We start from the raw sequence: 14,672 nt of genomic DNA, 5'->3' as shown, positions 1-14,672 counted from the left end.
AATTGCAAGTCTTAAAGCCTTTTCTGTGGTTGCAGCAATTTGACGTTATGTCAAGAAAAAAAATTATTTTGAATTTTTGAAAGGCGGTGAAGGCCTGCTTATGGAATGACATTTTTGAGATGAGGGAGAGGAGAGGGGGTGGTTGAGGAGTAGTTAATGACATTTTGTATTAGAGAGTGTGTGGACTTTTTTGGATTTATATATTTAATTGTTTTATAGTATTTTGTTTTTATTATGTTGTAAATTGCTTAAAGTTTAATAAAAGAAGCAATAACAAAGTCAAAACAAATTCCATTGTATCAACTCTTTACATTCTTCACCTCACAATCATTTTATCTTCTAATTTAGCCATTGCTCCTGAGCTTCAATTAAAGCTTTTATTCCTCTTATCCAGTCCTCACTATCTTTGAATCTCCAAATCACTGACCATTATGTCCTCTCCATTACAGTCTCTTTTCTCCTCTCTTACTACTACTACTACTACTACTACTTATCATTTCTATAGCGCTACAAGGCATACGCAGCGCTGTACACCATACACAAAAAGACAGTCCCTGATCAAAGAATTTACAATCTAGATAAGACAGGTAAACAGACAGAACAATTAAGGGTAAGGGAATAAAGAGGTGAGGATAAAAGGACAGGGCAAGTGAGTTAGTAGTCAAAAGCAGTGGTAAAGAGGTGGGCTTTGAGTTTGAACTTGAAAACGGCCAAAGACAGGGCTAGACATACAGGCTCAAGAAGTCTATTCCAGGCTTAAGGTGCAGCAAGATAAAAGGAACAGAGTCTTGAATTAGCAGTAGAGGAGAAGGGGACAGATAAGAGAGATTTATCTACAGAACGGAGTACTCAAGGGGAGGCGTAGGGAGAGACAAGAGTGGAGAGGTACTGGGGAGCAACAGAGTGAATGCACTTATAGGTCAATAGGAGAAGTTTAAATTGAATATGGAAATGGATAGGGAGCCAGTGAAGTGACTTAAGGAGGGGGCTAATGTGAGCATAGCGACTTTGGCGGAAAATGAGTCGCGCAGCAGAGTTTTGGACTGATTGAAGAGGAGAGAGATGGTTAAGAGGGAGGCCGGTGAGAAGCAGGTTACAGTAATCAAGACGAGAGTCCATTATTAGTGAGGCAGTATTTTCTTATAACATTATATTCTCTTTTGCTCTAGACACTTTTTCTTCTCCTCTGTATGGTGTAACAGCCTTGGTTCACCTCCAGATCATTTGTGAATAAAATATCATCCTTATGCTAACTTCACACATGTTACCGTATTTTTCGGACTATAAGACGCACTTTTTTCCCCCAAAATTTGGGAGGAAAATGGGGGGTGCGTCTTATAGTCCGAAGGTAGCGTTTTTTGACCTCCGTTCCGTACTTACAGGATTCCATGTTCCCTGGTGGTCTAGTGACGTCGGGGCAGGAAAGAGCCCCCTCTTTCCTGCCCATCGCGCTGCTCTCCGTCTCGGCGGCCATTTTGAATCTCGCCGAGACCGTCGGAAAGCATTGAGAAGCACGGAGAGCAGCGCGATGGGCAGGAAAGAGGGGGCTCTTTCCTGCCCCGACGTCACTAGACCACCAGGGAACACGGAATCCTGTAAGTACGGGACGGAGGTCCAAAACCCGGACAAGACGCACCGGAGCACCTAGGTTTTAGAGGAGGGAAAGAGGAAAATTTTTTTTTTCCTATTTCCCTCCTCTAAAACCTAGGTGCGTCTTATGGTCCGGTGCGTCTTATAGTCCGAAAAATACGGTATATTCATGCTACCCGCCTGTTTCCAGTCACTTGCTCTTGCCAATTTAGTCTGCTATCTCCATCTGATGACAAATTCCCTTGCTTTGATCCCTCACCATCTTTTTTTCCACACTCAATTACTGTCTATTGTAATCAACTTCCCCTCTTTTCCCTTTCTCTAATTTTGTGGATAGCACTCTCATCATCTCAGTCACGTCAACTCAAAACCTTAGGGTCATCTTCTACTCCTTTCTCCCCATTTCTACATGCATCAAAAGCACTGCTAAAATGCATTCTTCCATTTAGGAACATCCAGTCTTTGCTTCCCCGTTGTCCTCTATTCTGTTTTCACCTACTTTAACCTGCTGCGGGTTGACCGTTTTCTAAGGGACTTTCTGTACAGGTAAACTCCAGCTTACCCATGAACATCCCTTCGATAACTGTCCTCTAAGAGGGTCATTTTCCAAAACTATTGCTGTGGATAAAATAGTTCTTTATCTGCTAACTGGGCTCTTACAACATTAACTATTTCATATTTGTTAAGATGAAATAAACTTAAACACATCTTTCCTGCCCCAAAGAGGCCATTAGATCACCAGGGTTCATTAAGGTAGTTTGCTTTTTTTGGAAATTCACATTTTTTTTTCTTAGTTTGTATTTAGTAGAGTACAGAAGAAAATGAATTTCTGTTACTTTTACCAGTATTTTCACTGCTTATAAAATCTGACTTTCTTAGGGGTCAAGGTGAGGGTGTGGTGGGAGTGGGGCAGAGGCAGGGGAGAGCAGGGCTGCATTTTATTTTTTTGTATCCTCTTTTTTTCTCTCTGCAAATATGATAACCCTGCTTATGTAACTGCCTCTGATGCATCATTTTGATAGGCACTGGAATGCTTTTTCTGCAGCTATGCCTTTGTCTATATCTGTTTCAACCACAGTTTCCTCTGCTGATTCAGGAACAGCAGCAGCAGCTGTCAAAGCTCAGAGAAAGCTCTGTGCAAGCCTTACATGAGAACATAAGAATTGCCTATCTGGTTCAGACTGAAGGTCCATCTAGCCTAGCATTCTGTTTCTATCAGCGGCCAATGCAGGACACAAGCTCCTGGCAAAATCTAAAAAAAAAAAAAAAAAGCTACTTACCCCCATGTCTGCCTAAGAGCAGTTTATGGACTCTTCCTCCAGGAACTTGCCCAACCATTTTTACAGCCAGCTATGATGACTGCTTTTACCACATCCTCTGGCAATGTGATCTAGAGCTTAACTATTTTTCTCTTATTTGGTTTTATAAGTATTACCATGTTATTTCATGGAGTGTCTTTAACCTTTTTGAAAGAGTAAACAATTGATTAATGTTTAGCTATTCTATTCCACTCAGGATTTTATAGACCTCTATCCTATCCCTCCTCAGCCATCTTTTCTCTATGCTTTGTTGTAGGTCGCTGTCAATGCATATGAACAGAATTCTTCAAATGTTTGTCTACCTTACATAGACAAGTAGGCAAAATCATAGCATATTAGTGTAAACAGTGCCAAAATACAACTGATGCAACTTCTCTAACTTAATAGTATTCAAATAAAGGCTAGATTTATCATCTAGTTAGTACAGTATACATTACCACATCACATTTTTATTTTCACCCCTTCCCTCATCCAGCCATACATAAGCACATAAGTAATGCCATACTGGGAAAAGACCAAGGGTCCATCAAGCCCAGCATCTTGTCCACGACAGCGGCCAATCCAAGCCAAGGGCACCTGGCAAGCTTCCCAAACGTACAAACATTCTATACATGTTATTCCTGGGATTTTGGATTTTTCCAAGTCCATTTAGTAGCGGTTTATGGACTTCACTTACCATACATCACTCGACTATTCCTCACCACTTCTGAACCTAAACATTGCAACAATTATTCAAGTATTTGAATCCCATACAGGTCTCCCATGAATAAGGATCCTTATGTAAATATGTTGGGATATCAGTACAGCATTCAATCAGGCCATTCGACAGCAGCAAGGATCTAACTTTCTTTACTTACAGTTCTAAGAGGGAATATGAGGGAGTTATGTGTCCTCTTCTGTTGCTATTTGTGTTTAGTCTTTTGGGTATGTTTGCGAAGATTTGTACCTTGGCTGTATATTCAATAAAACACAGAAGTCTTTCTGTCTTCTTCATCCTCTGTGCTTTGTCCTCCAGCTAGCAGGAGAAGCCTGCAAGAACTGCTTCTTACCCATTGCCGGCTCTCCTCTGCTGTCATAACTGTGCAAGGCTCTATAGTTTTGTGAGACCCACGGAACTCATGAGGTTCCACTGCAGAGAAGGACATAGCAGTAGGTAAGAAGTGCTGCTTGCTGACTCCAACCTGCTGGAGGGGATTAGGCAAGTGGTGAAAGTGATTATGTAAGGAGGTGTGGGGGATGGGAGGTGTTGTTGTTATGCTAGGGAAGTGGCCAGTTGGGAGGTTTAAAAATGTATTTATATTACAATGGGAGCTCTTAAGTGCATGTTTGCTTGGTACACACCAAATGGTTAATCCTATCATTTATTTATTTTATTTATTTAAAGCATTTATATCCCACATTTTCCCCACCCATGGGTAGGCCCAATGTGGCTAACAGTAATCTACAGAAATCATACAACAGTTCTACAACAAACAATCAACAACATGGAAGTGAAAGAGACAAGGGAGTAATAGCAAAGGTGGGGAAATGTGGAAAGAGTAAGTTAATTCAATAGGTAGAGATGCGGGGCAGGTCTGGAGCGTAAACTTTTCCAAATAAGAAGGTCTTAAGATATTTTTTGAAGGTCGGATGATCAGAGGTAATTTTTACAAATTTAGGTAGACCATTTCACATTTGTGCGCTAATATAGGAAAAGGTGGAGGCGTAGGTGGTTTTATACTTGAGGCCACAATAGACTGAATCATACCCTTATTGGTTTAGTGACTGCATTAAAATAATGTAGAACTGATTGGGCAGGGGCCTTTTTTTTTTTTTTGTTACATTTGTACCCCGCGCTTTCCCACTCATGGCAGGCTCAATGCGGCTTACATGGGGCAATGCTCCTTAGGTTAAAAGTAGTAGCTCTTTTGGGTCACAAGGGACCGGGGTAGATTGGGAAGAGAGTTTAAGGATGGGGCAAGGGGATATTGTATTATTTCCTGTTCATTTTGTTCCGCTCTGTTCAAAGCTTTATAAGAGTAATAATAAAAACATATTTCTCTTAAAATAATATAGAAACCTATTGTTGCATCAGCATAACAATTTGCTTTTTAGAAATGCAGTCCAGTGACAAATGCTTGCGAATAAAAGATCAATGTATTAAATTGTGCAAATATCATGAATGCTGTTTAACAAGCTAAAATGGCAAATAGTGCATGTTATATATGAAACACAATATTTGGGGGCCCTTTTACTAAGCTGCACTCAAAAGTGGCCTGCAGTATCAGTTGTGCGGGACTTTCCCATATCCTGAGGCCACTTTTAGGGTGGCTGTAAAATGGCCGCATTTCCCATTTCTGTATTATTGGCCACACGTTAATTTCCTAATTAGGATGTGGCCATTAAAATGGGATCCCTTACCAACACCTATTTACTAGCTGGTAATGGCTCCCGCGCTAACCACATGCTAATCAGTTAGTGCCGGTGATGCACTTGCGCTAACCAATTAACCCTGGACATGCCTACTCTCCACCTCCAAATATACCCCCTGCACTAAACATTTTTTTCTATTTTTTAGATCACCGATGGATATCTGAGTGCTCCCCGCAGTACTGGATTTTAACATGCAGTAAGTATGCATCAGTGCTTACCACAGCTTAGTAAAATTGCCCCTTGCAAAAGTAAAGTTTTCTGTGTAGTTTGATGCATGCAAAATGTTATTCAGTTAATTTTTTAAATAATTTATTTATAATTTTTCATTTTACAAGGGTCACTTGCAAACAGTAATACAGAGATGATTGCACATTAATACAATACAAGAAGAAAACAATCCCAACTGGACATATGGATTATATACAATCTTTCTCTTTCTTAGACCACAAAGTGAAGAAAAATAGGGAGAGTGAAATAAGACAAGGAGATCAATTAAACAGTAAACAGAAAAAAAGAAAACATAGTATTAACCTGATTATCCCCAGATATTACTCATCTACTTCATTATTCCACATTGATCATCTGGTTGGCTTCCTCAAGACCAAATACGGTGTATAGTCAATTCATTTCATTGAGAACATACTTATTATCCAGGTTTTAGTTAGAAATAATACATCTGATTACATTCTCTCTCTTTTAAAAACCAGAAATTATTTAACGATACACATACTCAAATCTCTAATTCAAATCCCCCTGATTAAAGCAATCCCAGTTTTCACAGGCTTCACTCCTCGAAGTAATAATTAAGGAAATATCTTTGAGGAAAACTTTAGGAGTCATACCTGGAACTCTGGGAAAAACAATAATCTCGACATTAATCAGCCACAAAAACATCCACCTTATTATTCAAAGTTTCTGGTCCATTATCATTTTCAAGATCATAACCACTGTTGCTTGTGCAAAACTTCATCTGTCATATCACTTTTTTCACTCTCAGAGGTTTCAGTCAAATTGTCCATGCAACTCTCCAATAAGATCATATCTGAAACAAAGTTATTTACTACCGTCGTTAGGTCCCGAAGCGCCTTCCAGATGGTATTCAATGTGACCTCCATGGAAGCCAAGAACTCCAAGATGATTTCTCTTGAGGTGTTTAGGAGTGGTTCCACTGATTCGGGTTCTGCTGTAAACGTCCTCCGTTTCAGCATATGCCTCTAACTCACTCCTCCACTCCTTTGGACATGGTGGTTGAATAATTCGGGAGCGATGGAGTTGTTTTTCCAGGTCCAAGAGCATCGTCGCTCCTTCGCAGGCGCTAATCAAAGGACTCGCCAACCCTTTCATCTGTGGACAGTTCAACGCGCAGCGGTCCCGCACTTGCTGCTCAGGGGACAAAACGCTGGCCATCAGCGGCTGACCACCGGTTGTTCCCTTCCTCTCAGTTAAGGAAAATGCAATTGCAGAGAGGAAATTTACATAAAGAAGACAGAACCTCAGAGGGCACTTGGGCCGTTGGGCATACGAACTCCAGGTCACCATCTCACCACTCTCCCAGTTTGGGACACTCTTTGTCTGATTTCTCCTCAGAGGCCTGTCTGATATGGGTAACCCTTCAGCATAGCCCTCTGAGTCATTGAAACACGGAAGCCCCTCCACCACTAACAAGGTGGTGTCCCTTCGGAGGGGGTTATTCAGTTAATTAACTACTGTGATGGAAAATCATGCAAAGTTGCTCATTAGCTAGTGCATCTCAAAATTATGTGTAAAATTTGCTTAATGGACTAGATTTCACAAAAAAAGAAACAATGAATCCTGTGCTTCAATGAGGAAAAAAAGCATGCTAAACCTGTAAATAGTATACACAAAGCAGTGCATTTAATTAATACCCAAACATTTAAGAACTTTAATCTAGAACTACTGAAAAGTGTGCATTTCTGATAACCTTTTCATTACAGAAGTTACCCAAATATGCAAAAAGGAAATTTTAAAGAAGATACATATTTAGTGTAAAACCAAAACATAGAACAATTGTGTATTTAGTACAAGTGTGATATTTAAGACCATATAACTTTTGCAATTAATAAAAGCCTAATTCTCTTTCAACTTGTGAATGGGAGAAAATCCTAAGCATTTCATATCCTAAGTTGCTTGCTATGGATTGCCAGACATTGTCTAGTTAAATAGCCAATGCTGAACTATATGTGATACAAGTATTAATAAAAAAAAAAGTTCAGAATCAGTTTACCTTCAGCAGAAAATCCTGAAAAGCAGAGGATTACAGCAAGTAGCAGACTGAAGAGGAGCAAGAGCCTCATTTTAATGATTTTAAACTTAGTTTCCTGGAAGGAAATGAAGCAGAATATTATGTATCTGCCTTCAGTTTGACTGCAGAAGGTTGATGACCTGGTATAAGTTAAAGAATAAGGAAAATCATGGGTGGAGTCATAGATACTATATTTGCTCTTTGCAGTTTCATAGGCTGATTGAGAAAGACCAAGCCTTTCTGAAGCAAAAGTGTTTACACAAGAAAATAGGAGAGAACTGGAGAGAATCGTGGTATATGAGCATTAAAAAAAAAATCCCGTAGAAAGGGTAAGTGGACTGTCAGCTTCTTCTTGTTAAAGATACAAGACTAATATGGCTTAACTGTTATCTATAGTACTTCCAGCAGTATACATGCATTAGGGATGGGCAGCCAGAACATTTTTTTGTCTTTTTTTCTGGGTTTGTTGTTGTTCTGGAATAAATGTTTTTTATGAATACACACTCTTCTTAAAGAGTGTGCACTATGTTCAAAGAGGGTGCACTCTCTCGATAATGCACACATGCATGAAACATCATGCATAAGCATGCTTGTATGCACTATTGGATGGAGTGCATACTCATTCCACATAGTTTACACTCTTTAAGAATGACTTTTAGCACAAATGAGAGTCCATACTTCAGATATAGATAGATAGATAGATAGAAACCAGGGTACAAATTATATTGAAATTATAGGGTAGATCAAATTGGAGGAGGGGTGGTGCTATATGTTAAAGAGGGCAATGAATCAGAATAAAATTCTGCAGGAAACATTGCAATGTGATTCTTTATGAACAGAAATTCCATGTGTGAATGGAAAGAGAACAGTGGTGGGAAAATACTATTGCCTGCTTGGCCAGAATAAACAGAAGGATGATAAAATGCTAGCAGAAAATTAGGGAAGGCTACAATTTGCAACATTGTTATAATAGGTGATTTCAATTATCAGAATATCAATTCAATACACTGTTCAATGCTATATTCTGCACATAGTTACCGCTATGGGAGTGGCACAGGTGGCAAGTGCCACCCCAACAAAATGGCTTACCACCCCTTTGCCATCCCAATTTTACCTGGCATCTTCTACCCCCCCCCCCAAGATTGAGTATCTTTCTCTCTTCCTCTTTATCCCTTCCTGTGGTGTGACCTGGGACCTCTTCTCTACTGCTGGTTGACTCTAGAGGTGTTCTGTATGCTGCATCCTGCCTACTCTGATGCAACTTCCTGTTTCCACGTAGGCAGGATATGGCACAGAGAACAGTTCTCAAGCCAGCCAGTGGTAGTCTGCTTGAATGGCTGACACTGTCGACAATGTACCAAATGACTGGAAGACCTCTGGGCGGGAGAAGAAGGAAGGGAATAGATAGAAGGTGCTGGCATGGCCCAGATGGTGATTGAGGACCCCAAATCCTGTTCCAGTCAGATTTAGGTGTGCACCCCAAGATTAAGTATAATCTGTTTTGTTTTTTTTTTTTTTTTGTCTGTTCCAAATAATCCTTCACTGACCCTATCTTCCAAGTAGTCTTCCTTCTTCCTTTATGTTTATAAAATCTGATATACTGCAAATCATACCATAACTACGTGGATTAAAGATAATTAATAAAAGTTTGAAAGAAAAAGCAAGGTACAATAATCATCCTATTTTGAGCTCAATATATTTCCCAGGGACTCACATTCTACTGCTTGAGTATGCTCCCTTAGCCCCAGTATTCTTTTTTTTTTTTTTTATTCATTTATTTGTAATTAACAAGCATTACATCTTGTATTTAGAAACACAGAAAGGCATAAAAGAATTACAAAGGAAAAAGAAACACAAAATACATTTTTATATTCTTCCTTAGACCACAATAGGGGAAGGGAGACGTGTCTAGTAAAGAAATAAAGAAATAACATAATCTTATATAATAAGAGATAATAAAGAAAATGGCCTGGCTCATTAATCCACCATAATAAAGATTAATCTGTTGTTAAATTATTACACTGGGGATACATTGAGGACCCGTTTTTGTTCCAAGAAAGATTTTAACTGATCCGACTCAAAAAAAACATACTTTACATTAAGATACTTCACTATGCATTTACAAGGATAGGATAGCAAAAAGGAGGCTCCAATTGCCCTTGTCTCCTCTCTTAACGCTAGGAATAACTTTCTCCTATCTTGAGTGGTTTTAGTTACGTCTGGATAAATCCAGATCCTGGATCCACAGAAAGGTTTCATTGAATTTTTAAAGTACATTTTTAAAATTGCGTTAAGATCTTGTTCAAAAACTAATGATATCAATAAAGTCTGTCGATTTGAGACTGCTGAAAAAGACTGTTCCAAAAATGCCGAAAGATCTTGTAATTCCTGGTTATTCTCTTGTGGTTTAATTTGATTGCCTGTCTGCTTCAATTCTCCCTCTTTATTTTTAGGCAAAGGAACATAGAAAATTTTATTAACTGGAGGAATATGAGAGGGAGAATATTGTAGATTTTCAATCAAGTATTTACGAAACAGTTCCATCGGGCTCAAGCCTATTATAACAGGAAAACTTAGTATCCTTAGATTCAAACGCTTATTAAAATTTTCAAGTTGTTCAATCTTTCTCAAAGTCATCAATTTGTCTTTGATCAAAACATTGTTAGTCAGTTTCAGCGTCGTTATTTCTGTTTGAATCGAGTCTATTTTTGAAGTAGTGTCTACTTTAAAGTTATCCATAGTTTCAGTTAAGACATCAACTTTACTTACAAGCATGGAAGTCTCTTTTACCGTGTTCGCTACAGTTTGAGTCAGTTCTTGAATAGCGGTCCAGATCAACTCCAGTGTTACCACCTGGGGAGCATGCTGTTCCACAGTTGTTTTCTCGGTCCGCTTTGGGGTGGAGCCGCCACTTGCAGATCCACCGCCTTCGACTTCCGAAGCGGCTAGATCCGACATCCGCTGCCGACTGCGAGCTGGACAAGGTGGTTGATTAATATCCGGCGGGGACAAAAAGATCTCTGGGCCCAAGTGAGCCGTCGCTCCTTCGTCGGCGCTCACAGCGGGCAAACTCTCGCCGGGATTGAACATGGGCTTTGTTGTGATGCGATCCAGCGTCGTCTGAACCGGCGATGAGGTAAGAACCAATGGCGGATGGCTCTTTACCACAGCTTTCCTCTTTGTATGAGGCATTTTTAGAAAAAGAAACAGGTTTTTAAGTATAGGTCCAGAGAGCTCGAGCGCACACACTCAAAGCTGAGCCGCCATCTTGGACACGCCAGCCCCAGTATTCTTCAACTGCAACACCCACCTCCTCTTGTAGAGGGTCATAAAGTTCTTCAAATTTCACACTGACATCACTGCTTTCTGCGTCTGTAAACTCTTCAGCTCTTTTAGGATCCCTTTTTCAAAAGGGCGATAGGGGTAGCACCAGCTTGGCGCACAGTGCGAGTCCGACGGTAGTTCTGATTTCCGTGGATCACCAATTCAGATGCCAGAAAATATTTTTTAAATTTTCTAGTGCCCGGAGTAATCAGGCAGTGCTGGGCTAGTGCCAGAACCCCTACCGCCTCCTAAATAGTCCATAGTCCATATTCCAGAATCGTGTTTCCAACAGTGGTCAATCAAGGTTACAAGTACCTGGCAAGATCCCAAAACAGTACAATACATTTTATGCTGCTTATCCTACAAATACTGCCAAAACACCCTGGCACTATCCTACTAGTTTCCTCAATGATAGATCAAAACAAAAACTGTAGTAGGGAATATTCTCGGAGTAACTCTGCAATCTTATCAAATTATATGAGGTAGAGTCTTATATTACAAACACGGCTCCTTTTCACTTCACTCCCTCTGTGAATCTGGGCTCGTGTGTATTTTTTTTTTATTTACTCATTGACTCTTCCCCCAACCAACCTATGCGGTAATAACTTTTTCAATTACTCATTTACTCTTAATATCGCAGTAAATGAGTAATTGAAAAAGTTATTACAACATAGGTAGGTTGGGGGAAGAGTTATTATTATTATTTATTGCATTTGTATCCCACATTTTCCCACCTATTTGCAGGCTCAATGTGGCTTACAGAGTGTGGTTATGACAATCATTTCATGATAACAGGTACAATTATTGATGTTTGAAGGTTAGGTAAGGGAAGATAGACGGAAGGTGTAAGGTAGGATAGAGGTGAACTGTAATAACTGTGTGGATTGTTGAGGTAATTTTGTAGGCTATGTGTTTCAGAGATAGTCTAACAGGACTCTGAAATGCTTTGATGTTCGCATGCATACCTCCACCCTGTTAGACTGTCAATGAAATGCTTGGATGTTTTACTTATATATACTGTTATCTACCACATTTGCTTATTTCCGATCTGACAAAGAAGGGCAACCTTTGAAAGCTAATCAAGAAATGTATTAAGTTATGTCCAATAAAAAAGGTATCATCTTATTCTCTTTTCCATGTTTTCTTTTGTTTGATTTCTATTGAAAACTATGGGGAAAAGGATATGGAGACTAGCTAATAAAATTTGCTTCTTTTTTTAAAATTCTGTGTTTATCAATATCATACAGTTCCTCTTTTAAACCCAATCTTTAAATTACTAAGCACAGAGCAAAATAGTGTCACGTACCAGAGAAATATCCTCTTCTCTCAGAATGCTGGGGCTACTGCAGGCCATTTTTTAGCACTGCTTGGTAAAAGGGTCCCTAAGTTTCATGCTGTAGAATTGCCATCTTTCTCTTAAACAGCTGGTTTCAAAGCTTCCCATTGTTTATCCAACATCCCGTAGGTCTGTGAGAAGCTTATTGCTATATACTCTAACTCCCCCATCTTATTTTTTTAGGCTTCTAGCATTTGTATACAGACGTTTCAAAGTGGGGTTGTTTTTTTGTTGCTGGTGTATCAACAACCTGCTTAGCAATTCACAAGGTTAATTTGCAATCTTTAATTTATGACTGTTCTTCCCTTAAAGGCACTTGATTTACTTTTGCCTTTATTGCAACTTCACTATCAGGATGTCCTATCTTCCCTGTTTTGATAGGTATCTTTGAAGGATACCTACTCCAAACCATATGCTCCTGAGTGACTGACGGTGTTTCCCGGGTTCTAGTTTATCTTTTTTAAATATTAACACCAGCAGCCGGGTTAAAGTTGGAGCCCCTCTTTGTGGAATAGGCTTCCCCGTCCACAGAATGTTGCCCAGTTCTTAACAAATCTAAATCCCTCTTCCCTGCACCATTGTCTAATCCACACATTGAGACTCTCTTGGGGTGGGGGCATTTCTATGAAAGCTAACCGGGAGGTTCTGGAGTTCAACTTTCTATCTACGAGCCTTATTTTGGCTTCCAGAACCTCCCTCCCACAGTTTCTTATTATGTCTTTTGTAAACACATACCAAGACAGCTGACTCTTCCCCAGTACTGTCTAAAATCTTATCTAAGTGACTTCTGAGGTCCACCACTTTTGCACCAGGCTAATAAGTGACCAAACAACCCTTATGTCCATGAGCCACCTGGCTATCTATTTGCCTAATGATCAAATCTCCAACTACAACAGCTGTCCTAACCCTTCGCTCCTGGACAGAAGCCAACTAAATAATAAGTACATAAGTACATAAGTAATGCCACACTGGGAAAAGACCAAGGGTCCATCGAGCCCAGCATCCTGTCCATGACAGCGACCAATCCAGGCCAAGGGCACCTGGCAAGCTTCCCAAACATACAAACATTCTATACATGTTATTCCTGGAATGCATAATCAAGCCCTGTGTGTTTGCAGAGTTCCTACATGCATTCTTTGCATTCCTTTTTATTTTTTGTATTACTGCTATCAGCTTTTCATAGTTGTTCTTTAACAAACAATGTAAACTGGGTGTGAACTACATTCAAATATAAAAACAAAGATTTTCAGTACATTCATGCCCTGACTATCAGAAGCCTATGTGGGTGCTAGAGGCCATTAGCACCATTCTAACACCCACGTTTGCCAGCTCAGGATGTCAAAGGCCCCCACCGCCGGTAATAGCGAGCACACCAATCGGTAGTGCAGTGGGCATTCAAATTAGATTAAAATGAGATTATTGTACATTCTCCCCCGTGCTCATAGAAAAGTGCAGTAAAGATGGGGCGCCCTTACCGTGGGAAACCCTACGCCAGCTCAGAGCTGGCATTAGGGTTTCCTGAAGAAGCAAAGCCTCAGCAGCAGGAAGAAGTGTGACCATAGATCACCACCATACTTGGGTTGCAATTGGATCTCCAAGGGGTATTTTTCCCTTTCCAATTGGAATGAAGTTCTTGTTTTGTGTCAGTCCAAGGCAGGAAACAAAAACCCTCTAGCTAAAAGACATTCATTTCACAATTGTGCGAAGCAAGCAGACTTTGAATACTGCTCCCTGGCACATAATAGTTAGGCATTCATCATGTCAGACTCACATACAAGGCAGTACACGATACAATCAACTTCATGTTCGAGTAAGTATCTAGTATAAAGTTTGACAGTACAAGAGTTTCCATACGGATAGCTCTTATTTTTGCCGAAGATTGTATCTCCTTTTCATCTCAATCAGACTGTGTTTCTTCCTTCTTTTCCCAGGGAGGTCTATTCTGCTGAATATGCTTCCCTGCGACAGCTGGTGAAGGGAAGGCTACAGACGGGCAGGGCTTTCAAAGGAACGATGGAAACTCGGTGGGTGCCTGGAGGGGGGGCATGGGAAAGAGGAGAATCGCTGGGTGGCAATGACGGACCGGGCAGGTGGGTTTGGCGTTTGTTACAGACCACCGTTGATCCACTGGTCCTGCCTTTACGTGCCACTGTTACTGCCTGTAACAACGTCGGGACTTGGGATACATCTGTGAACTGTGATGTGCCGCGCATGCGCAGCACATTGGTCACTCTTCATTTATATAGTAGGATATATTATATTTGTGCGTACTGTCACATGAAACAGCCAATGCAGAAAATGCCATTTTGAGGCCAGAAAAGGGCATGGACCATGTCCTACAGTTATCACATTAAGGGGACCATTCTATAACTTGGCATCTCCATTTAGAATTTGTAAGTGATGTTCATCCCACTGTTAAGTCAGGTCT

At 40.2% G+C, this 14,672-nt stretch overlaps 1 long non-coding RNA gene across 1 annotated transcript in view; it reads right to left on the bottom strand.

The window, feature by feature from the left end:
• LOC115471177 overlaps positions 1-7,701 on the bottom strand; it is a 34,774-nt gene extending 27,073 nt beyond the window's left edge. Inside the window, exon 1 of the long non-coding RNA XR_003942288.1 lies at positions 7,567-7,701. This is a non-coding gene — a long non-coding RNA (uncharacterized LOC115471177). The remainder of the gene's footprint in view (positions 1-7,566) is intronic.
• Positions 7,702-14,672: the final 6,971 nt, after the last annotated feature.

This window comes from Microcaecilia unicolor, chromosome 5 (assembly GCF_901765095.1).
Source record: "Microcaecilia unicolor chromosome 5, aMicUni1.1, whole genome shotgun sequence".
Taxonomy (NCBI): Eukaryota; Metazoa; Chordata; class Amphibia; order Gymnophiona; family Siphonopidae; genus Microcaecilia; species Microcaecilia unicolor.
This window is presented reverse-complemented; position numbering and strand designations above follow the sequence as displayed.